Source organism: Danio rerio, chromosome 4 (assembly GCF_049306965.1).
Source record: "Danio rerio strain Tuebingen ecotype United States chromosome 4, GRCz12tu, whole genome shotgun sequence".
In the NCBI taxonomy this organism is placed as follows: domain Eukaryota; kingdom Metazoa; phylum Chordata; class Actinopteri; order Cypriniformes; family Danionidae; genus Danio; species Danio rerio.
Window position 1 is genome coordinate 56,340,632 of NC_133179.1, and position 22,663 is coordinate 56,363,294.

Here is a 22,663-nt window from a genome sequence, read left to right on the forward strand (position 1 = left end):
GAGGTGCTGCTGGGTCAACTGGAAAGTCTACATGCATGGTGAAAACGAATGTGGGATGCTTTGATCGTTTGCTTTGTTGTGCAACCAATGCACTTCCAAAGCCCTTGCTTTACTGGGACTTTGCCATAGGCTATCCTGACACTCTAATTTCCCCCTGTCCATAAACTTGGTGACCTACTGCATCAATCAGTGTGCCTAGCACTGACAGGGCCAAAGCTCTGTAGTGCACGGCATACAAGTGGGAACATGGCTCTCCAGGTCCCACCACCTTGGAGGAACATTGCTGGGACTCGAGGCGTACATATGCCCTGAGCCTGTCCACTTGTCCGTGCTCGCTACGGTGGCACATATACTAAAATTGGATCGATACAGAGAAGATTAGCATGGCCCCTGCGAAAAGGAACCTGATGGATCTTCTCTGTCCCCACCCTGCGGCCCCCAGCGGTCCTCTCGACGTCACATGGCCTTAGACTGCAGGGTAGTGACCCCTGAACCCCATTGGGGTCACCTGTGGCCTTGAAGGGTGCTCATGCTTGTTGAAATTAAACAAATTACCCAATATGGTAAAAAATCAAAGGCGGGAACTGGCATAATTAGCCATGTGCTTTCTGGGGTATGACAGGTGCATATTAATTAGCCATGTGCTGTAGACTGCTCTCATTGTATATCATTTATTACATAATTTGAAAAAGAAAATCCATTTTAAATGAATTGAGTAACATATAATAATAATAAGTATTATTTTTTTAATAAATGTATTACATTATATTCAAATATAATTCTATGTTTATTTGCAACATAACTAAATATAGCTTTTTTGAATTGCATGTCAGTTAGATAAAATGTTTTTATAATCAGGACTTATATTTGACACCTTTTAAGAAATAAAATATTTTAATAGTTCAATAATAAACATACTGAAATATTGACTTTTAAATGTTTTAGAATTTTGTCAATTATATAGACCATAATGTTCAGGTAACCTATTTATTAATATTAAATAACACATAATAAAATATTTAAACAACTGATTAAATATAGTACCTAAAAATATTAGGTTGTAGGATATAAGAAATATTATATTAAAATACTTTCAAATTTAAATTTCAGGCATTGATATTTAAATAGGTTTGTCAATTTTTTAAAGTTTAATAAATTATTTAAAAATTCAATTAAATATATTTTAAAATATTTCATTTACATCAATGTTTACAGTTGTATTTACATATACACATATTTTTAGGTGTTACTGCATTTACATTGAATATTTACCTAAATTTAATTTACAATATAATTTTATACCATTTTATTTTTACTGTTAGCTAAACTAGAGTTTATAACTTGTTTATGAATAATATACAGAACCCTAATATTACCATACTTTAAATTACACAATGATAACATTAAAGCAACCACATGAATATGTACGCAGTGTATTTTTGGAAGTTTAATTTTATCCTTCAACTCTTGTTTGCAATAAATGAATAGAAAACAATTATGTAAAGTGTAATATAAATATTGTGTAAAGTTATTCAAGTCACAACAGATAACTCACTCTTGGGACACTGTAGCTACTGAACAAATATCTTTAAAAAAAAAAGCTGAAATGTACACAGAGATTAGAAATAAAATAGAAAAATGTTTATTTACACAAAATATATAACCATTTATACTTTTAACATATTAGGGCAGTACAATATAGCGTAAAATTATTTTATTATCACAACAGTTTATGCAATATTTAAAAAAAAAAAAAATCACAAACATATGATAAATTATTATTTTATAAACTACCTTCCCAGTAGTTGCTGCTCGGCTATTTGCTAGAGCAGCTCAAAGCATAACCCAGAGCTGTAAATAAACACTAATAGCAGAAGTTAAGAAGAAAAAAGAAAATGACAACAGCCAATCAGAGTCAGAATATCTTGCTTAGTTGTTTTAAAGACTAAATGTTTGCACCTTTACAGTGTTTTTAGACTTAGACTTAATTTTTAGAATTAGTTATTTGCATCTGAACAATATCTTTTAACTATTTAATATTATTAAGTAAATGATTTAATAACACAGATAAAATAATGCATTTTTGAATGGAATTGTTATTTTAGAAATAATAGCAATTTCTATGCTGTCATAAATGTTATTTTAGAAATAATAGCAGTTTCTATGCTATCATAAATGTTATTTTAGAAATAATAGCAGTTTCTATGCTATCATAAAGCCCTACAACTTGTACATGTATATTTATATTTGTTTTATACAAAATAAACATTTATCTTGCTTAGTTGTTTTAAAGACTAAATGTTTGCACCTTGACAGTGTTATTAGACTTATAATTTTTAGAATTAGAGCTAATTGCATCTGAACAATATCTTTTAACCATTTAATATTATTAAGTAAATGATTTAATAACACAGAAAAAATGCATTTTTCTAGGGAAATGTTATTTTAGAAATAATCGCGTTTTTCTATGCTATCATAAAGCCCTAAAACATATACATGTATATATCTATTTTTTTGTCAAACAAAATAAACATTTACAACAAAGCTTGTCGTCTTTATAGTCTGTTTTGTCTCCTTTTTTAACTTCCTCTATCCACTGCACCGCTTTATAAATCGCGCTTCCTGGAGGTCCCGCCCAGCGGCCAATCGGAGCGCACGTTCAGTGGAACTTTCTCAAAGAGCCAACGGCACGCTACATGACATGACCAAATTCGGAAGCACGCTTTGTGGAACTTTGCGTCGACCAATCCTGAGCCAGACGTCGGGCCAATCAGGAAGAAGGGAAAGTGGAACTGTGGAACGGGAAGGGAACCGAAGATTCTCCCGCAAGAGGCGAAAGGATGACACGCAGATCCGTGAAGCGCTCCATATTGCTGTTTTAGTGCGTGGGTAAAAGTACAGAAATGAAAAAAGACAAAAGGCTTTTCACGATTCCAAATGGTGCATGAGGATGGGTTTAGCAAATCGTGGGAGGTGCTGCTGGGTCAACTGGAAAGTCTACATGCATGGTGAAAACGAATGTGGGATGCTTTGATCGTTTGCTTTGTTGTGCAACCAATGCACTTCCAAAGCCCTTGCTTTACTGGGACTTTGCCATAGGCTATCCTGACACTCTAATTTCCCCCTGTCCATAAACTTGGTGACCTACTGCATCAATCAGTGTGCCTAGCACTGACAGGGCCAAAGCTCTGTAGTGCAAGGCATACAAGTGGGAACATGGCTCTCCAGGTCCCACCACCTTGGAGGAACATTGCTGGGACTCGAGGCGTACATATGCCCTGAGCCTGACTTCTGATCTGTGCTCGCTACGGTGGCACATATACTAAAATTGGATCGATACAGAGAAGATTAGCATGGCCCCTGCGAAAGGATGACACGCAAATCCGTGAAGCGCTCCATATTGCTTTTTTAGTGCGTGGGTAAAAGTACAGAAATGAAAAAAGACAAAAGGCTTTTCACGTTTCCAAATGGTGCATGACGATGGGTTTAGCAAATCGTGGGAGGTGCTGCTGGGTCAACTGGAAAGTCTACATGCATGGTAACAGCGAATGTGGGATGCTTTGATCATTTGTTTTGTTGTGCTAATGCACTTCCAAAGCCCTTGCTTTAGTGCGATTGCCATAGGCTATCCTGACACTCTAATTTCCCCCCCGTCCATAAACTTGGTGACCTACTGCATCAATCAGTGTGCCTAGCACTGACAGGGCCAAAGCTCTGTAGTGCACGGCATACAAGTGGGAACATGGCTCTCCGGTGCCCACCACCCTGGAGGAACATTGCTGGGACTCGAGGCATACATATGCCCTGAGCTTGACCACTGGTCTGTGCTCGCTACGGTGGCACATATACTAAAATTGGATCGATACAGAGAAGATTAGCATGGCCCCTGCGAAAGGATGACACGCAAATCCGTGAAGCGCTCCATATTGCTGTTTTAGTGCGTGGGTAAAAGTACAGAAATGAAAAAAGACAAAAGGCTTTTCACGATTCCAAATGGTGCATGAGGATGGGTTTAGCAAATCGTGGGAGGTGCTGCTGGGTCAACTGGAAAGTCTACATGCATGGTGAAAACGAATGTGGAATGCTTTGATCGTTTGCTTTGTTGTGCAACCAATGCACTTCCAAAGCCCTTGCTTTACTGGGACTTTGCCATAGGCTATCCTGACACTCTAATTTCCCCCTGTCCATAAACTTGGTGACCTACTGCATCAATCAGTGTGCCTAGCACTGACAGGGCCAAAGCTCTGTAGTGCACGGCATACAAGTGGGAACATGGCTCTCCAGGTCCCACCACCTTGGAGGAACATTGCTGGGACTCGAGGCGTACATATGCCCTGAGCCTGTCCACTCATCCGTGCTCGCTACGGTGGCACATATACTAAAATTGGATCGATACAGAGAAGATTAGCATGGCCCCTGCGAAAGGATGACACGCAAATCCGTGAAGCGCTCCATATTGCTGTTTTAGTGCGTGGGTAAAAGTACAGAAATGAAAAAAGACAAAAGGCTTTTCACGATTCCAAATGGTGCTTGAGGATGGGTTTAGCAAATCGTGGGAGGTGCTGCTGGGTCAACTGGAAAGTCTACATGCATGGTGAAAACGAATGTGGGATGCTTTGATCGTTTGTTTTGTTGTGCTAATGCACTTCCAAAGCCCTTGCTTTAGTGGGACTTTGCCATAGGCTATCCTGACACTCTAATTTCCCCCTGTCCATAAACTTGGTGACCTACTGCATCAATCAGTGTGCCTAGCACTGACAGGGCCAAAGCTCTGTAGTGCACGGCATACAAGTGGGAACATGGCTCTCCGGTGCCCACCACCTTGAAGGAACATTGCTGGGACTCGAGGCATACATATGCCCTGAGCTTGACCACTGCTCTGTGCTCGCTACGGTGGCACATATACTAAAATTGGATCGATACAGAGAAGATTAGCATGGCCCCTGCGAAAGGATGACACGCAAATCCGTGAAGCGCTCCATATTGCTGTTTTAGTGCGTGGGTAAAAGTACAGAAATGAAAAAAGACAAAAGGCTTTTCACGATTCCAAATGGTGCATGAGGATGGGTTTAGCAAATCGTGGGAGGTGCTGCTGGGTCAACTGGAAAGTCTACATGCATGGTGAAAACGAATGTGGGATGCTTTGATCGTTTGCTTTGTTGTGCAACCAATGCACTTCCAAAGCCCTTGCTTTACTGGGACTTTGCCATAGGCTATCCTGACACTCTAATTTCCCCCTGTCCATAAACTTGGTGACCTACTGCATCAATCAGTGTGCCTAGCACTGACAGGGCCAAAGCTCTGTAGTGCACGGCATACAAGTGGGAACATGGCTCTCCAGGTCCCACCACCTTGGAGGAACATTGCTGGGACTCGAGGCGTACATATGCCCTGAGCCTGTCCACTCATCCGTGCTCGCTACGGTGGCACATATACTAAAATTGGATCGATACAGAGAAGATTAGCAAGGCCCCTGCGAAAGGATGACACGCAAATCCGTGAAGCGCTCCATATTGCTGTTTTAGTGCGTGGGTAAAAGTACAGAAATGAAAAAAGACAAAAGGCTTTTCACGATTCCAAATGGTGCATGAGGATGGGTTTAGCAAATCGTGGGAGGTGCTGCTGGGTCAACTGGAAAGTCTACATGCATGGTGAAAACGAATGTGGGATGCTTTGATCGTTTGCTTTGTTGTGCAACCAATGCACTTTCAAAGCCCTTGCTTTACTGGGACTTTGCCATAGGCTATCCTGACACTCTAATTTCCCCCTGTCCATAAACTTGGTGACCTACTGCATCAATCAGTGTGCCTAGCACTGACAGGGCCAAAGCTCTGTAGTGCACGGCATACAAGTGGGAACATGGCTCTCCAGGTCCCACCACCTTGGAGGAACATTGCTGGGACTCGAGGCGTACATATGCCCTGAGCCTAACTGCTAATCTGTGCTCGCTACGGTGGCACATATACTAAAATTGGATCGATACAGAGAAGATTAGCATGGCCCCTGCGAAAGGATGACACGCAAATCCGTGAAGCGCTCCATATTGCTTTTTTAGTGCGTGGGTAAAAGTACAGAAATGAAAAAAGACAAAAGGCTTTTCACGTTTCCAAATGGTGCATGAGGATGGGTTTAGCAAATCGTGGGAGGTGCTAGTGGGTCAACTGGAAAGTCTACATGCATGGTGAAAACGAATGTGGGATGCTTTGATCATTTGTTTTGTTGTGCTAATGCACTTCCAAAGCCCTTGCTTTAGTGGGATTGCCATAGGCTATCCTGACACTCTAATTTCCCCCTGTCCATAAACTTGGTGACCTACTGCATCAATCAGTGTGCCTAGCACTGACAGGGCCAAAGCTCTGTAGTGCACGGCATACAAGTGGGAACATGGCTCTCCAGGTCCCACCACCTTGGAGGAACATTGCTGGGACTCGAGGCGTACATATGCCCTGAGCCTGTCCACTCGTCCGTGCTCGCTACGGTGGCACATATACTAAAATTGGATCGATACAGAGAAGATTAGCATGGCCCCTGCGAAAGGATGACACGCAAATCCGTGAAGCGCTCCATATTGCTGTTTTAGTGCGTGGGTAAAAGTACAGAAATGCAAAAAGACAAAAGGCTTTTCACGATTCCAAATGGTGCATGAGGATGGGTTTAGCAAATTGTGGGAGGTGCTGCTGGGTCAACTGGAAAGTCTACATGCATGGTGAAAACGAATGTGGGATGCTTTGATCATTTGTTTTGTTGTGCAACCAATGCACTTCCAAAGCCCTTGCTTTACTGGGACTTTGCCATAGGCTATCCTGACACTCTAATTTCCCCCTGTCCATAAACTTGGTGACCTACTGCATCAATCAGTGTGCCTAGCACTGACAGGGCCAAAGCTCTGTAGTGCACGGCATACAAGTGGGAACATGGCTCTCCGGTTCTCACCACCCTGGAGGAACATTGCTGGGACTCGAGGCGTACATATGCCCTGAGCCTGACCACTGGTCTGTGCTCGCTACGGGGGCATATATACTAAAATTGGATCGATACAGAGAAGATTAGCATGGCCCCTGCGAAAGGATGACACGCAAATCCGTGAAGCGCTCCATATTGCTTTTTTAGTGCGTGGGTAAAAGTACAGAAATGGAAAAAGACAAAAGGCTTTTCACGATTCCAAATGGTGCATGAGGATGGGTTTAGCAAATCGTGGGAGGTGCTGCTGGGTCAACTGGAAAGTCTACATGCATGGTGAAAACGAATGTGGGATGCTTTGATTGTTTGCTTTGTTGTGCTAATGCACTTCCAAAGCCCTTGCTTTAGTGGGATTGCCATAGGCTATCGTGACACTCTAATTTCCCCCCGTCCATAAACTTGGTGACCTACTGCATCAATCAGTGTGCCTAGCACTGACAGGGCCAAAGCTCTGTAGTGCACGGTATATAAGTGGGAACATGGCTCTTCGGGTCCCACCACCTTGAAGGAACATTGCTGGGACTCGAGGCGTACATATGCCCTGAGCCTGACCACTGGTCTGTGCTCGCTACGGTGGCACATATACTAAAATTGGATCGATACAGAGAAGATTAGCATGGCTCCTGCGAAAGGATGACACGCAAATCCGTGAAGCGCTCCATATTGCTGTTTTAGTGCGTGGGTAAAAGTACAGAAATGAAAAAAGACAAAAAGTTTTTTTACGATTCCAAATGGTGCATGAGGATGGGTTTAGCAAATCGTGGGAGGTGCTGCTGGGTCAACTGGAAAGTCTACATGCATGGTGAAAACGAATGTGGGATGCTTTGATCGTTTGCTTTGTTGTGCAACCAATGCACTTCCAAAGCCCTTGCTTTACTGGGACTTTGCCATAGGCTATCCTGACACTCTAATTTCCCCCTGTCCATAAACTTGGTGACCTACTGCATCAATCAGTGTGCCTAGCACTGACAGGGCCAAAGCTCTGTAGTGCACGGCATACAAGTGGGAACATGGCTCTCCAGGTCCCACCACCTTGGAGGAACATTGCTGGGACTCGAGGCGTACATATGCCCTGAGCCTGTCCACTCGTCCGTGCTCGCTACGGTGGCACATATACTAAAATTGGATCGATACAGAGAAGATTAGCATGGCCCCTGCGAAAGGATGACACGCAAATCCGTGAAGCGCTCCATATTGCTGTTTTAGTGCGTGGGTAAAAGTACAGAAATGCAAAAAGACAAAAGGCTTTTCACGATTCCAAATGGTGCATGAGGATGGGTTTAGCAAATCGTGGGAGGTGCTGCTGGGTCAACTGGAAAGTCTACATGCATGGTGAAAACGAATGTGGGATGCTTTGATCATTTGTTTTGTTGTGCAACCAATGCACTTCCAAAGCCCTTGCTTTACTGGGACTTTGCCATAGGCTATCCTGACACTCTAATTTCCCCCTGTCCATAAACTTGGTGACCTACTGCATCAATCAGTGTGCCTAGCACTGACAGGGCCAAAGCTCTGTAGTGCACAGCATACAAGTGGGAACATGGCTCTCCAGGTCCCACCACCTTGGAGGAACATTGCTGGGACTCGAGGCGTACATATGCCCTGAGCCTGACTGCTGATCCGTGCTCGCTACGGTGGCACATATACTAAAATTGGATCGATACAGAGAAGATTAGCATGGCCCCTGCGAAAGGATGACACGCAAATCCGTGAAGCGCTCCATATTGCTTTTTTAGTGCGTGGGTAAAAGTATAGAAATGAAAAAAGACAAAAGGCTTTTCACGTTTCCAAATGGTGCATGAGGATGGGTTTAGGAAATCGTGGGAGGTGCTGCTGGGTCAACTGGAAAGTCTACATGCATGGTGAAAACGAATGTGGGATGCTTTGATCATTTGTTTTGTTGTGCTAATGCACTTCCAAAGCCCTTGCTTTAGTGGGATTGCCATAGGCTATCGTGACACTCTAATTTCCCCCCGTCCATAAACTTGGTGACCTACTGCATCAATCAGTGTGCCTAGCACTGACAGGGCCAAAGCTCTGTAGTGCAGGGTATATAAGTGGGAACATGGCTCTTCGGGTCCCACCACCTTGAAGGAACATTGCTGGGACTCGAGGCGTACATATGCCCTGAGCCTGACCACTGGTCTGTGCTCGCTACGGTGGCACATATACTAAAATTGGATCGATACAGAGAAGATTAGCATGGCCCCTGCGAAAGGATGACACGCAAATCCGTGAAGCGCTCCATATTGCTGTTTTAGTGCGTGGGTAAAAGTACAGAAATGAAAAAAGACAAAAGGCTTTTCACGATTCCAAATGGTGCTTGAGGATGGGTTTAGCAAATCGTGGGAGGTGCTGCTGGGTCAACTGGAAAGTCTACATGCATGGTGAAAAGGAATGTGGGATGCTTTGATCATTTGTTTTGTTGTGCTAATGCACTTCCAAAGCCCTTGCTTTAGTGGGACTTTGCCATAGGCTATCCTGACACTCTAATTTCCCCCTGTCCATAAACTTGGTGACCTACTGCATCAATCAGTGTGCCTAGCACTGACAGGGCCAAAGCTCTGTAGTGCACGGTATATAAGTGGGAACATGGCTCTTCGGGTCCCACCACCTTGAAGGAACATTGCTGGGACTCGAGGCGTACATATGCCCTGAGCCTGTCCACTCGTCCGTGCTCGCTACGGTGGCACATATACTAAAATTGGATCGATACAGAGAAGATTAGCATGGCCCTTGCGAAAGGATGACACGCAAATCCGTGAAGTGCTCCATATTGCTGTTTTAGTGCGTGGGTAAAAGTACAGAAATGCAAAAAGACAAAAGGCTTTTCACGATTCCAAATGGTGCATGAGGATGGGTTTAGCAAATCGTGGGAGGTGCTGCTGGGTCAACTGGAAAGTCTACATGCATGGTGAAAACGAATGTGGGATGCTTTGATCATTTGTTTTGTTGTGCAACCAATGCACTTCCAAAGCCCTTGCTTTACTGGGACTTTGCCATAGGCTATCCTGACACTCTAATTTCCCCCTGTCCATAAACTTGGTGACCTACTGCATCAATCAGTGTGCCTAGCACTGACAGGGCCAAAGCTCTGTAGTGCACGGCATACAAGTGGGAACATGGCTCTCCAGGTCCCACCACCTTGGAGGAACATTGCTGGGACTTGAGGCGTACATATGCCCTGAGCCTGACTGCTGGTCCGTGCTCGCTACGGTGGCACATATACTAAAATTGGATCGATACAGAGAAGATTAGCATGGCCCCTGCGCAAAGGAACCTGATGGATCTTCTCTGTCCCCACCCTGCGGCCCCCAGCGGTCCTCTCGACGTCACATGGCCTTAGACTGCAGGGTAGTGACCCCTGAACCCCATTGGGGTCACCTGTGGCCTTGAAGGGTGCTCATGCTTGTTGAAATTAAACAAATTACCCAATATGGTAAAAAATCAAAGGCGGGAACTGGCATAATTAGCCATGTGCTTTCTGGGGTATGACAGGTGCATATTAATTAGCCATGTGCTGTAGACTGCTCTCATTGTATATCATTTATTACATAATTTGAAAAAGAAAATCCATTTTAAATGAATTGAGTAACATATAATAATAATAAGTATTATTTTTTTAATAAATGTATTACATTATATTCAAATATAATTCTATGTTTATTTGCAACATAACTAAATATAGCTTTTTTGAATTGCATGTCAGTTAGATAAAATGTTTTTATAATCAGGACTTATATTTGACACCTTTTAAGAAATAAAATATTTTAATAGTTCAATAATAAACATACTGAAATATTGACTTTTAAATGTTTTAGAATTTTGTCAATTATATAGACCATAATGTTCAGGTAACCTATTTATTAATATTAAATAACACATAATAAAATATTTAAACAACTGATTAAATATAGTACCTAAAAATATTAGGTTGTAGGATATAAGAAATATTATATTAAAATACTTTCAAATTTAAATTTCAGGCATTGATATTTAAATAGGTTTGTCAATTTTTTAAAGTTTAATAAATTATTTAAAAATTCAATTAAATATATTTTAAAATATTTCATTTACATCAATGTTTACAGTTGTATTTACATATACACATATTTTTAGGTGTTACTGCATTTACATTGAATATTTACCTAAATTTAATTTACAATATAATTTTATACCATTTTATTTTTACTGTTAGCTAAACTAGAGTTTATAACTTGTTTATGAATAATATACAGAACCCTAATATTACCATACTTTAAATTACACAATGATAACATTAAAGCAACCACATGAATATGTACGCAGTGTATTTTTGGAAGTTTAATTTTATCCTTCAACTCTTGTTTGCAATAAATGAATAGAAAACAATTATGTAAAGTGTAATATAAATATTGTGTAAAGTTATTCAAGTCACAACAGATAACTCACTCTTGGGACACTGTAGCTACTGAACAAATATCTTTAAAAAAAAAAGCTGAAATGTACACAGAGATTAGAAATAAAATAGAAAAATGTTTATTTACACAAAATATATAACCATTTATACTTTTAACATATTAGGGCAGTACAATATAGCGTAAAATTATTTTATTATCACAACAGTTTATGCAATATTTAAAAAAAAAAAAAATCACAAACATATGATAAATTATTATTTTATAAACTACCTTCCCAGTAGTTGCTGCTCGGCTATTTGCTAGAGCAGCTCAAAGCTTAACCCAGAGCTGTAAATAAACACTAATAGCAGAAGTTAAGAAGAAAAAAGAAAATGACAACAGCCAATCAGAGTCTGAATATCTTGCTTAGTTGTTTTAAAGACTAAATGTTTGCACCTTTACAGTGTTTTTAGACTTAGACTTAATTTTTAGAATTAGTTATTTGCATCTGAACAATATCTTTTAACTATTTAATATTATTAAGTAAATGATTTAATAACACAGATAAAATAATGCATTTTTGAATGGAATTGTTATTTTAGAAATAATAGCAATTTCTATGCTGTCATAAATGTTATTTTAGAAATAATAGCAGTTTCTATGCTATCATAAATGTTATTTTAGAAATAATAGCAGTTTCTATGCTATCATAAAGCCCTACAACTTGTACATGTATATTTATATTTGTTTTATACAAAATAAACATTTATCTTGCTTAGTTGTTTTAAAGACTAAATGTTTGCACCTTGACAGTGTTATTAGACTTATAATTTTTAGAATTAGAGCTAATTGCATCTGAACAATATCTTTTAACCATTTAATATTATTAAGTAAATGATTTAATAACACAGAAAAAATGCATTTTTCTAGGGAAATGTTATTTTAGAAATAATCGCGTTTTTCTATGCTATCATAAAGCCCTAAAACATATACATGTATATATCTATTTTTTTGTCAAACAAAATAAACATTTACAACAAAGCTTGTCGTCTTTATAGTCTGTTTTGTCTCCTTTTTTAACTTCCTCTATCCACTGCACCGCTTTATAAATCGCGCTTCCTGGAGGTCCCGCCCAGCGGCCAATCGGAGCGCACGTTCAGTGGAACTTTCTCAAAGAGCCAACGGCACGCTACATGACATGACCAAATTCGGAAGCACGCTTTGTGGAACTTTGCGTCGACCAATCCTGAGCCAGACGTCGGGCCAATCAGGAAGAAGGGAAAGTGGAACTGTGGAACGGGAAGGGAACCGAAGATTCTCCCGCAAGAGGCGAAAGGATGACACGCAGATCCGTGAAGCGCTCCATATTGCTGTTTTAGTGCGTGGGTAAAAGTACAGAAATGAAAAAAGACAAAAGGCTTTTCACGATTCCAAATGGTGCATGAGGATGGGTTTAGCAAATCGTGGGAGGTGCTGCTGGGTCAACTGGAAAGTCTACATGCATGGTGAAAACGAATGTGGGATGCTTTGATCGTTTGCTTTGTTGTGCAACCAATGCACTTCCAAAGCCCTTGCTTTACTGGGACTTTGCCATAGGCTATCCTGACACTCTAATTTCCCCCTGTCCATAAACTTGGTGACCTACTGCATCAATCAGTGTGCCTAGCACTGACAGGGCCAAAGCTCTGTAGTGCAAGGCATACAAGTGGGAACATGGCTCTCCAGGTCCCACCACCTTGGAGGAACATTGCTGGGACTCGAGGCGTACATATGCCCTGAGCCTGACTTCTGATCTGTGCTCGCTACGGTGGCACATATACTAAAATTGGATCGATACAGAGAAGATTAGCATGGCCCCTGCGAAAGGATGACACGCAAATCCGTGAAGCGCTCCATATTGCTTTTTTAGTGCGTGGGTAAAAGTACAGAAATGAAAAAAGACAAAAGGCTTTTCACGTTTCCAAATGGTGCATGACGATGGGTTTAGCAAATCGTGGGAGGTGCTGCTGGGTCAACTGGAAAGTCTACATGCATGGTAACAGCGAATGTGGGATGCTTTGATCATTTGTTTTGTTGTGCTAATGCACTTCCAAAGCCCTTGCTTTAGTGCGATTGCCATAGGCTATCCTGACACTCTAATTTCCCCCCCGTCCATAAACTTGGTGACCTACTGCATCAATCAGTGTGCCTAGCACTGACAGGGCCAAAGCTCTGTAGTGCACGGCATACAAGTGGGAACATGGCTCTCCGGTGCCCACCACCCTGGAGGAACATTGCTGGGACTCGAGGCATACATATGCCCTGAGCTTGACCACTGGTCTGTGCTCGCTACGGTGGCACATATACTAAAATTGGATCGATACAGAGAAGATTAGCATGGCCCCTGCGAAAGGATGACACGCAAATCCGTGAAGCGCTCCATATTGCTGTTTTAGTGCGTGGGTAAAAGTACAGAAATGAAAAAAGACAAAAGGCTTTTCACGATTCCAAATGGTGCATGAGGATGGGTTTAGCAAATCGTGGGAGGTGCTGCTGGGTCAACTGGAAAGTCTACATGCATGGTGAAAACGAATGTGGAATGCTTTGATCGTTTGCTTTGTTGTGCAACCAATGCACTTCCAAAGCCCTTGCTTTACTGGGACTTTGCCATAGGCTATCCTGACACTCTAATTTCCCCCTGTCCATAAACTTGGTGACCTACTGCATCAATCAGTGTGCCTAGCACTGACAGGGCCAAAGCTCTGTAGTGCACGGCATACAAGTGGGAACATGGCTCTCCAGGTCCCACCACCTTGGAGGAACATTGCTGGGACTCGAGGCGTACATATGCCCTGAGCCTGTCCACTCATCCGTGCTCGCTACGGTGGCACATATACTAAAATTGGATCGATACAGAGAAGATTAGCATGGCCCCTGCGAAAGGATGACACGCAAATCCGTGAAGCGCTCCATATTGCTGTTTTAGTGCGTGGGTAAAAGTACAGAAATGAAAAAAGACAAAAGGCTTTTCACGATTCCAAATGGTGCTTGAGGATGGGTTTAGCAAATCGTGGGAGGTGCTGCTGGGTCAACTGGAAAGTCTACATGCATGGTGAAAACGAATGTGGGATGCTTTGATCGTTTGTTTTGTTGTGCTAATGCACTTCCAAAGCCCTTGCTTTAGTGGGACTTTGCCATAGGCTATCCTGACACTCTAATTTCCCCCTGTCCATAAACTTGGTGACCTACTGCATCAATCAGTGTGCCTAGCACTGACAGGGCCAAAGCTCTGTAGTGCACGGCATACAAGTGGGAACATGGCTCTCCGGTGCCCACCACCTTGAAGGAACATTGCTGGGACTCGAGGCATACATATGCCCTGAGCTTGACCACTGCTCTGTGCTCGCTACGGTGGCACATATACTAAAATTGGATCGATACAGAGAAGATTAGCATGGCCCCTGCGAAAGGATGACACGCAAATCCGTGAAGCGCTCCATATTGCTGTTTTAGTGCGTGGGTAAAAGTACAGAAATGAAAAAAGACAAAAGGCTTTTCACGATTCCAAATGGTGCATGAGGATGGGTTTAGCAAATCGTGGGAGGTGCTGCTGGGTCAACTGGAAAGTCTACATGCATGGTGAAAACGAATGTGGGATGCTTTGATCGTTTGCTTTGTTGTGCAACCAATGCACTTCCAAAGCCCTTGCTTTACTGGGACTTTGCCATAGGCTATCCTGACACTCTAATTTCCCCCTGTCCATAAACTTGGTGACCTACTGCATCAATCAGTGTGCCTAGCACTGACAGGGCCAAAGCTCTGTAGTGCACGGCATACAAGTGGGAACATGGCTCTCCAGGTCCCACCACCTTGGAGGAACATTGCTGGGACTCGAGGCGTACATATGCCCTGAGCCTGTCCACTCATCCGTGCTCGCTACGGTGGCACATATACTAAAATTGGATCGATACAGAGAAGATTAGCAAGGCCCCTGCGAAAGGATGACACGCAAATCCGTGAAGCGCTCCATATTGCTGTTTTAGTGCGTGGGTAAAAGTACAGAAATGAAAAAAGACAAAAGGCTTTTCACGATTCCAAATGGTGCATGAGGATGGGTTTAGCAAATCGTGGGAGGTGCTGCTGGGTCAACTGGAAAGTCTACATGCATGGTGAAAACGAATGTGGGATGCTTTGATCGTTTGCTTTGTTGTGCAACCAATGCACTTTCAAAGCCCTTGCTTTACTGGGACTTTGCCATAGGCTATCCTGACACTCTAATTTCCCCCTGTCCATAAACTTGGTGACCTACTGCATCAATCAGTGTGCCTAGCACTGACAGGGCCAAAGCTCTGTAGTGCACGGCATACAAGTGGGAACATGGCTCTCCAGGTCCCACCACCTTGGAGGAACATTGCTGGGACTCGAGGCGTACATATGCCCTGAGCCTAACTGCTAATCTGTGCTCGCTACGGTGGCACATATACTAAAATTGGATCGATACAGAGAAGATTAGCATGGCCCCTGCGAAAGGATGACACGCAAATCCGTGAAGCGCTCCATATTGCTTTTTTAGTGCGTGGGTAAAAGTACAGAAATGAAAAAAGACAAAAGGCTTTTCACGTTTCCAAATGGTGCATGAGGATGGGTTTAGCAAATCGTGGGAGGTGCTAGTGGGTCAACTGGAAAGTCTACATGCATGGTGAAAACGAATGTGGGATGCTTTGATCATTTGTTTTGTTGTGCTAATGCACTTCCAAAGCCCTTGCTTTAGTGGGATTGCCATAGGCTATCCTGACACTCTAATTTCCCCCTGTCCATAAACTTGGTGACCTACTGCATCAATCAGTGTGCCTAGCACTGACAGGGCCAAAGCTCTGTAGTGCACGGCATACAAGTGGGAACATGGCTCTCCAGGTCCCACCACCTTGGAGGAACATTGCTGGGACTCGAGGCGTACATATGCCCTGAGCCTGTCCACTCGTCCGTGCTCGCTACGGTGGCACATATACTAAAATTGGATCGATACAGAGAAGATTAGCATGGCCCCTGCGAAAGGATGACACGCAAATCCGTGAAGCGCTCCATATTGCTGTTTTAGTGCGTGGGTAAAAGTACAGAAATGCAAAAAGACAAAAGGCTTTTCACGATTCCAAATGGTGCATGAGGATGGGTTTAGCAAATTGTGGGAGGTGCTGCTGGGTCAACTGGAAAGTCTACATGCATGGTGAAAACGAATGTGGGATGCTTTGATCATTTGTTTTGTTGTGCAACCAATGCACTTCCAAAGCCCTTGCTTTACTGGGACTTTGCCATAGGCTATCCTGACACTCTAATTTCCCCCTGTCCATAAACTTGGTGACCTACTGCATCAATCAGTGTGCCTAGCACTGACAGGGCCAAAGCTCTGTAGTGCACGGCATACAAGTGGGAACATGGCTCTCCGGTTCTCACCACCCTGGAGGAACATTGCTGGGACTCGAGGCGTACATATGCCCTGAGCCTGACCACTGGTCTGTGCTCGCTACGGGGGCATATATACTAAAATTGGATCGATACAGAGAAGATTAGCATGGCCCCTGCGAAAGGATGACACGCAAATCCGTGAAGCGCTCCATATTGCTTTTTTAGTGCGTGGGTAAAAGTACAGAAATGCAAAAAGACAAAAGGCTTTTCACGATTCCAAATGGTGCATGAGGATGGGTTTAGCAAATCGTGGGAGGTGCTGCTGGGTCAACTGGAAAGTCTACATGCATGGTGAAAACGAATGTGGGATGCTTTGATTGTTTGCTTTGTTGTGCTAATGCACTTCCAAAGCCCTTGCTTTAGTGGGATTGCCATAGGCTATCGTGACACTCTAATTTCCCCCCGTCCATAAACTTGGTGACCTACTGCATCAATCAGTGTGCCTAGCACTGACAGGGCCAAAGCTCTGTAGTGCACGGTATATAAGTGGGAACATGGCTCTTCGGGTCCCACCACCTTGAAGGAACATTGCTGGGACTCGAGGCATACATATGCCCTGAGCCTGACCACTGGTCTGTGCTCGCTACGGTGGCACATATACTAAAATTGGATCGATACAGAGAAGATTAGCATGGCTCCTGCGAAAGGATGACACGCAAATCCGTGAAGCGCTCCATATTGCTGTTTTAGTGCGTGGGTAAAAGTACAGAAATGAAAAAAGACAAAAAGTTTTTTTACGATTCCAAATGGTGCATGAGGATGGGTTTAGCAAATCGTGGGAGGTGCTGCTGGGTCAACTGGAAAGTCTACATGCATGGTGAAAACGAATGTGGGATGCTTTGATCGTTTGCTTTGTTGTGCAACCAATGCACTTCCAAAGCCCTTGCTTTACTGGGACTTTGCCATAGGCTATCCTGACACTCTAATTTCCCCCTGTCCATAAACTTGGTGACCTACTGCATCAATCAGTGTGCCTAGCACTGACAGGGCCAAAGCTCTGTAGTGCACGGCATACAAGTGGGAACATGGCTCTCCAGGTCCCACCACCTTGGAGGAACATTGCTGGGACTCGAGGCGTACATATGCCCTGAGCCTGTCCACTTGTCCATGCTCGCTACGGTGGCACATATACTAAAATTGGATCGATACAGAGAAGATTAGCATGGCCCCTGCGAAAGGATGACACGCAAATCCGTGAAGCGCTCCATATTGCTGTTTTAGTGCGTGGGTAAAAGTACAGAAATGCAAAAAGACAAAAGGCTTTTCACGATTCCAAATGGTGCATGAGGATGGGTTTAGCAAATCGTGGGAGGTGCTGCTGGGTCAACTGGAAAGTCTACATGCATGGTGAAAACGAATGTGGGATGCTTTGATCATTTGTTTTGTTGTGCAACCAATGCACTTCCAAAGCCCTTGCTTTACTGGGACTTTGCCATAGGCTATCCTGACACTCTAATTTCCCCCTGTCCATAAACTTGGTGACCTACTGCATCAATCAGTGTGCCTAGCACTGACAGGGCCAAAGCTCTGTAGTGCACAGCATACAAGTGGGAACATGGCTCTCCAGGTCCCACCACCTTGGAGGAACATTGCTGGGACTCGAGGCGTACATATGCCCTGAGCCTGACTGCTGATCCGTGCTCGCTACGGTGGCACATATACTAAAATTGGATCGATACAGAGAAGATTAGCATGGCCCCTGCGAAAGGATGACACGCAAATCCGTGAAGCGCTCCATATTGCTTTTTTAGTGCGTGGGTAAAAGTATAGAAATGAAAAAAGACAAAAGGCTTTTCACGTTTCCAAATGGTGCATGAGGATGGGTTTAGGAAATCGTGGGAGGTGCTGCTGGGTCAACTGGAAAGTCTACATGCATGGTGAAAACGAATGTGGGATGCTTTGATCATTTGTTTTGTTGTGCTAATGCACTTCCAAAGCCCTTGCTTTAGTGGGATTGCCATAGGCTATCGTGACACTCTAATTTCCCCCCGTCCATAAACTTGGTGACCTACTGCATCAATCAGTGTGCCTAGCACTGACAGGGCCAAAGCTCTGTAGTGCAGGGTATATAAGTGGGAACATGGCTCTTCGGGTCCCACCACCTTGAAGGAACATTGCTGGGACTCGAGGCGTACATATGCCCTGAGCCTGACCACTGGTCTGTGCTCGCTACGGTGGCACATATACTAAAATTGGATCGATACAGAGAAGATTAGCATGGCCCCTGCGAAAGGATGACACGCAAATCCGTGAAGCGCTCCATATTGCTGTTTTAGTGCGTGGGTAAAAGTACAGAAATGAAAAAAGACAAAAGGCTTTTCACGATTCCAAATGGTGCTTGAGGATGGGTTTAGCAAATCGTGGGAGGTGCTGCTGGGTCAACTGGAAAGTCTACATGCATGGTGAAAAGGAATGTGGGATGCTTTGATCATTTGTTTTGTTGTGCTAATGCACTTCCAAAGCCCTTGCTTTAGTGGGACTTTGCCATAGGCTATCCTGACACTCTAATTTCCCCCTGTCCATAAACTTGGTGACCTACTGCATCAATCAGTGTGCCTAGCACTGACAGGGCCAAAGCTCTGTAGTGCACGGTATATAAGTGGGAACATGGCTCTTCGGGTCCCACCACCTTGAAGGAACATTGCTGGGACTCGAGGCGTACATATGCCCTGAGCCTGTCCACTCGTCCGTGCTCGCTACGGTGGCACATATACTAAAATTGGATCGATACAGAGAAGATTAGCATGGCCCTTGCGAAAGGATGACACGCAAATCCGTGAAGTGCTCCATATTGCTGTTTTAGTGCGTGGGTAAAAGTACAGAAATGCAAAAAGACAAAAGGCTTTTCACGATTCCAAATGGTGCATGAGGATGGGTTTAGCAAATCGTGGGAGGTGCTGCTGGGTCAACTGGAAAGTCTACATGCATGGTGAAAACGAATGTGGGATGCTTTGATCATTTGTTTTGTTGTGCAACCAATGCACTTCCAAAGCCCTTGCTTTACTGGGACTTTGCCATAGGCTATCCTGACACTCTAATTTCCCCCTGTCCATAAACTTGGTGACCTACTGCATCAATCAGTGTGCCTAGCACTGACAGGGCCAAAGCTCTGTAGTGCACGGCATACAAGTGGGAACATGGCTCTCCAGGTCCCACCACCTTGGAGGAACATTGCTGGGACTTGAGGCGTACATATGCCCTGAGCCTGACTGCTGGTCCGTGCTCGCTACGGTGGCACATATACTAAAATTGGATCGATACAGAGAAGATTAGCATGGCCCCTGCGCAAAGGAACCTGATGGATCTTCTCTGTCCCCACCCTGTGGCCCCCAGCAGTCCTCTCGACGTCACAAGTCCTTAGACTGCAAGGTAGTGACCCCTGAACCCCACTGGGGTCACCTGAGACCTTGACAGGTGCTCATGCTTGCTGAAATTAATGAAATTACCCAATATGGTAAAAAAATCAAAGGCGGGAACTGGCATAATTAGCCATGTGCTTTCTGGGGTATGACAGGTGCATATTAATTAGCCATGTGCTGTAGACTGCTCTCATTGTATATCATATATTACATAATTTGAAAAAGAATTGAGTAACATAATAATAAGTATTATTTTTTAATAAATGTATTACATTATATTCAAATATAATTGTATGTTTATTTGCAACATAACTAAATATAGCTTTATTTGAATTGCATGTGAGTTAGATAAAATGTTTTTATAATCAGGACTTATATTTCACACCTTTTAAGAAATATAATATTTTTTAATAGTTCAATAATAAACATACTGAAATATTGACTTTTAAATGTTTTAGAATTTTGTCAATTATATTGACCGTAATGTTCAGGTAACTTATTTATTAATATTAAATAACACATAATAAAATATTTAAACAACTGATTAAACTAAATATAGTACCTAAAAACATTAGGCTATAGGATATAAGAAATATTATATTAAAATACAATAAAATTAAAATTTCAGGCGTTGATATTAAAATAGGTTTATCAATTTTTAAAAGTTTAATAAATTATTTAAAAATACAATTAAATATATTTTTAAATATTTCATTTACATCAATGTTTACAGTTATATTTACATATACATATTATTTTTTACTGCATTTACATTGAACATTTACTTAAGTTTAATTTACAATATAATTTTATACCATTTTTATTTTTACTGTTAGCTAAACTAGAGTTTATAACTTGTTTATGAATAATATACAGAACCCTAATATTACCATCCTTTAAATTACACAATAATAACATTAAAGCAACCACATGAATATGTGTACGCAGTGTATTTTTGGAAGCTTTATTTTATCCTTTAACACTTCACTGTTAAAAATTGTCCCGTTAAAAAACAGTAAAATACTGGCAGCTGCAGTTGCCAGCAATGTACTGTTATTTTACAGTATGTTGCTGTAAAAATACATGGACTACATTGATTTACACAATACTCAAGTGAACTCATTTTGCTCACTGAAAGCAAGTGCCTCAACTTGGTCAACTGCTGAATGAGTTTATGAAGTAATGTGTTATATATGCTTAGAAGTATACTTATAATGATAACTTATTTTAGTTAATTAGAAAAGTTCGGTTTAACTCTAATGTCTTATTTTTCACAACAGCACACATACATGTAAATCTGGAATCACCAGAGAGATTCTGACTGCATCAGCCACTAAACAGCTGCTATCTTTAAATAAAGAAACATGCATAATAACATCAGCAGTTCATTGTTCATCTTTAACTCATACACTGGCTCTACTCTCCTCCACAACGGTGACACACAGAAGAAATTAGCTTCAGGTTTTACAGTAAAATACTGTTTTTTCCTTGATTTAACAGTAATCTACTGGCAGCTGTGGTTGCCAGCAATATACTGTTTTTTTACAGTCTATTTCCGTAGTGTAAATTAACAGTATATTACTGTTAAAATACATTTTTACACTGTGTTTTTACCTCTCACACCTTTAACCCTTTAAACCCCAGAGCATATACTTCAGTTTTTATTGAAGTGTCCACACTACTGAGTGTTCAAGAAACATGGAGCAAAGCTGAAGTAAATTCATTAATTAACTGACTAATTAAATGATAATTGAGGATTAACAATGAACAAATGAAGAAATACTGAAGGGAAAAAACAAGAACAGAACATACAGAACTTTAGTCACAGCTTTATAATGAAATAACCTGAAGAACAACAAATGATTAAATCATTTAAATGATCAGCGGATGATTAAACAACTCTACAAACATCATCACCAGCTACACTTATTACTTAATACATGTATTTTTGTATAACATCTACTAAAGTTCTTCTTGAGAAAAAGTTAAAGTTTTACGTCACCATCATGGAGAACAGAGTTTGCTTTAGTTGGACTCTTAGCCCTGTCATTTTTAACATTTATATATCTTGGCTGCTGCAATTGTTAAGAACTTTGTTTGAAAAGCTCCTTTATTGTGGCAAGCCAGCCAAAAACCTAAATAAGATCTGGTGATGTTCATGTTGCTATTAAAGGGCAGAGTCTGTCTCATTTAGTATATTAAAATGTACTGTTCCTATTCAATGTTAAATCTATTGTTTTGCATAATATGTATATATATGGCAATGATTTCAGGACGTTTTTAAGAATATCTTGGACAATAACACTGCTCTATGGTGTAAATCGCACTCAAAGAGACATCAATAATCAGCATATGAACCTCAATAATGGTGACAACAAATTTAACAAAATTTAACAAAATGAACAGTTTAACTCACAAACAGGCAACTGAAAGTCTAAACATAAACAACAGCAGAATCAAACACAAATAAAGAAAACTGTTAGACCATTATACAACATTTATTTATACCGCAATGCATGCTGG

General features: G+C 41.9%; 2 protein-coding genes, 26 non-coding genes and 3 pseudogenes across 29 annotated transcripts in view; all 31 read left to right on the plus strand.

Annotated features, from left to right (window-relative positions):
- The window catches only part of LOC137491103 (uncharacterized), a 1,183,352-nt gene that overhangs the window by 174,185 nt on the left and 986,504 nt on the right, over window positions 1–22,663 (plus strand). The window lies entirely within an intron of this gene.
- LOC137489733 (uncharacterized) overlaps window positions 1–22,663 on the plus strand; it is a 281,585-nt gene that overhangs the window by 132,571 nt on the left and 126,351 nt on the right. The window lies entirely within an intron of this gene.
- Window positions 329–402, plus strand: LOC141382090 (U6 spliceosomal RNA; annotated as a pseudogene).
- On the plus strand, window positions 3,299–3,405 carry LOC141384214 (U6 spliceosomal RNA). Its single transcript, XR_012405269.1, has one exon. It is a non-coding gene; the product is annotated as a U6 spliceosomal RNA (small nuclear RNA).
- Window positions 3,825–3,931, plus strand: LOC141384297 (U6 spliceosomal RNA). The gene has a single exon (XR_012405363.1). It is a non-coding gene; the product is annotated as a U6 spliceosomal RNA (small nuclear RNA).
- LOC141384298 (U6 spliceosomal RNA) lies at window positions 4,355–4,461 on the plus strand. Its single transcript, XR_012405364.1, has one exon. It is a non-coding gene; the product is annotated as a U6 spliceosomal RNA (small nuclear RNA).
- On the plus strand, window positions 4,882–4,988 carry LOC141384299 (U6 spliceosomal RNA). The gene has a single exon (XR_012405365.1). It is a non-coding gene; the product is annotated as a U6 spliceosomal RNA (small nuclear RNA).
- LOC141382041 (U6 spliceosomal RNA) lies at window positions 5,412–5,518 on the plus strand. The gene has a single exon (XR_012402984.1). It is a non-coding gene; the product is annotated as a U6 spliceosomal RNA (small nuclear RNA).
- LOC141382003 (U6 spliceosomal RNA) lies at window positions 5,942–6,048 on the plus strand. The gene has a single exon (XR_012402942.1). It is a non-coding gene; the product is annotated as a U6 spliceosomal RNA (small nuclear RNA).
- On the plus strand, window positions 6,467–6,573 carry LOC141384300 (U6 spliceosomal RNA). Its single transcript, XR_012405366.1, has one exon. It is a non-coding gene; the product is annotated as a U6 spliceosomal RNA (small nuclear RNA).
- On the plus strand, window positions 6,997–7,103 carry LOC141382043 (U6 spliceosomal RNA). Its single transcript, XR_012402986.1, has one exon. It is a non-coding gene; the product is annotated as a U6 spliceosomal RNA (small nuclear RNA).
- Window positions 7,522–7,628, plus strand: LOC141382055 (U6 spliceosomal RNA). The gene has a single exon (XR_012402999.1). It is a non-coding gene; the product is annotated as a U6 spliceosomal RNA (small nuclear RNA).
- LOC141384301 (U6 spliceosomal RNA) lies at window positions 8,053–8,159 on the plus strand. Its single transcript, XR_012405367.1, has one exon. It is a non-coding gene; the product is annotated as a U6 spliceosomal RNA (small nuclear RNA).
- On the plus strand, window positions 8,583–8,689 carry LOC141384215 (U6 spliceosomal RNA). Its single transcript, XR_012405270.1, has one exon. It is a non-coding gene; the product is annotated as a U6 spliceosomal RNA (small nuclear RNA).
- LOC141384302 (U6 spliceosomal RNA) lies at window positions 9,108–9,214 on the plus strand. The gene has a single exon (XR_012405368.1). It is a non-coding gene; the product is annotated as a U6 spliceosomal RNA (small nuclear RNA).
- Window positions 9,635–9,741, plus strand: LOC141382048 (U6 spliceosomal RNA). The gene has a single exon (XR_012402991.1). It is a non-coding gene; the product is annotated as a U6 spliceosomal RNA (small nuclear RNA).
- Window positions 10,165–10,238, plus strand: LOC141382086 (U6 spliceosomal RNA; annotated as a pseudogene).
- On the plus strand, window positions 13,135–13,241 carry LOC141384216 (U6 spliceosomal RNA). The gene has a single exon (XR_012405271.1). It is a non-coding gene; the product is annotated as a U6 spliceosomal RNA (small nuclear RNA).
- LOC141384303 (U6 spliceosomal RNA) lies at window positions 13,661–13,767 on the plus strand. The gene has a single exon (XR_012405369.1). It is a non-coding gene; the product is annotated as a U6 spliceosomal RNA (small nuclear RNA).
- Window positions 14,191–14,297, plus strand: LOC141384304 (U6 spliceosomal RNA). Its single transcript, XR_012405370.1, has one exon. It is a non-coding gene; the product is annotated as a U6 spliceosomal RNA (small nuclear RNA).
- On the plus strand, window positions 14,718–14,824 carry LOC141384305 (U6 spliceosomal RNA). The gene has a single exon (XR_012405371.1). It is a non-coding gene; the product is annotated as a U6 spliceosomal RNA (small nuclear RNA).
- LOC137494829 (U6 spliceosomal RNA) lies at window positions 15,248–15,354 on the plus strand. The gene has a single exon (XR_011014773.2). It is a non-coding gene; the product is annotated as a U6 spliceosomal RNA (small nuclear RNA).
- Window positions 15,778–15,884, plus strand: LOC137494924 (U6 spliceosomal RNA). Its single transcript, XR_011014868.2, has one exon. It is a non-coding gene; the product is annotated as a U6 spliceosomal RNA (small nuclear RNA).
- On the plus strand, window positions 16,303–16,409 carry LOC141384306 (U6 spliceosomal RNA). The gene has a single exon (XR_012405372.1). It is a non-coding gene; the product is annotated as a U6 spliceosomal RNA (small nuclear RNA).
- Window positions 16,833–16,939, plus strand: LOC141382044 (U6 spliceosomal RNA). The gene has a single exon (XR_012402987.1). It is a non-coding gene; the product is annotated as a U6 spliceosomal RNA (small nuclear RNA).
- On the plus strand, window positions 17,358–17,464 carry LOC141382056 (U6 spliceosomal RNA). Its single transcript, XR_012403000.1, has one exon. It is a non-coding gene; the product is annotated as a U6 spliceosomal RNA (small nuclear RNA).
- LOC141382069 (U6 spliceosomal RNA) lies at window positions 17,889–17,995 on the plus strand. Its single transcript, XR_012403015.1, has one exon. It is a non-coding gene; the product is annotated as a U6 spliceosomal RNA (small nuclear RNA).
- On the plus strand, window positions 18,419–18,525 carry LOC141384217 (U6 spliceosomal RNA). Its single transcript, XR_012405272.1, has one exon. It is a non-coding gene; the product is annotated as a U6 spliceosomal RNA (small nuclear RNA).
- On the plus strand, window positions 18,944–19,050 carry LOC141384307 (U6 spliceosomal RNA). Its single transcript, XR_012405373.1, has one exon. It is a non-coding gene; the product is annotated as a U6 spliceosomal RNA (small nuclear RNA).
- Window positions 19,471–19,577, plus strand: LOC137489858 (U6 spliceosomal RNA). Its single transcript, XR_011009216.1, has one exon. It is a non-coding gene; the product is annotated as a U6 spliceosomal RNA (small nuclear RNA).
- On the plus strand, window positions 20,001–20,074 carry LOC137489854 (U6 spliceosomal RNA; annotated as a pseudogene).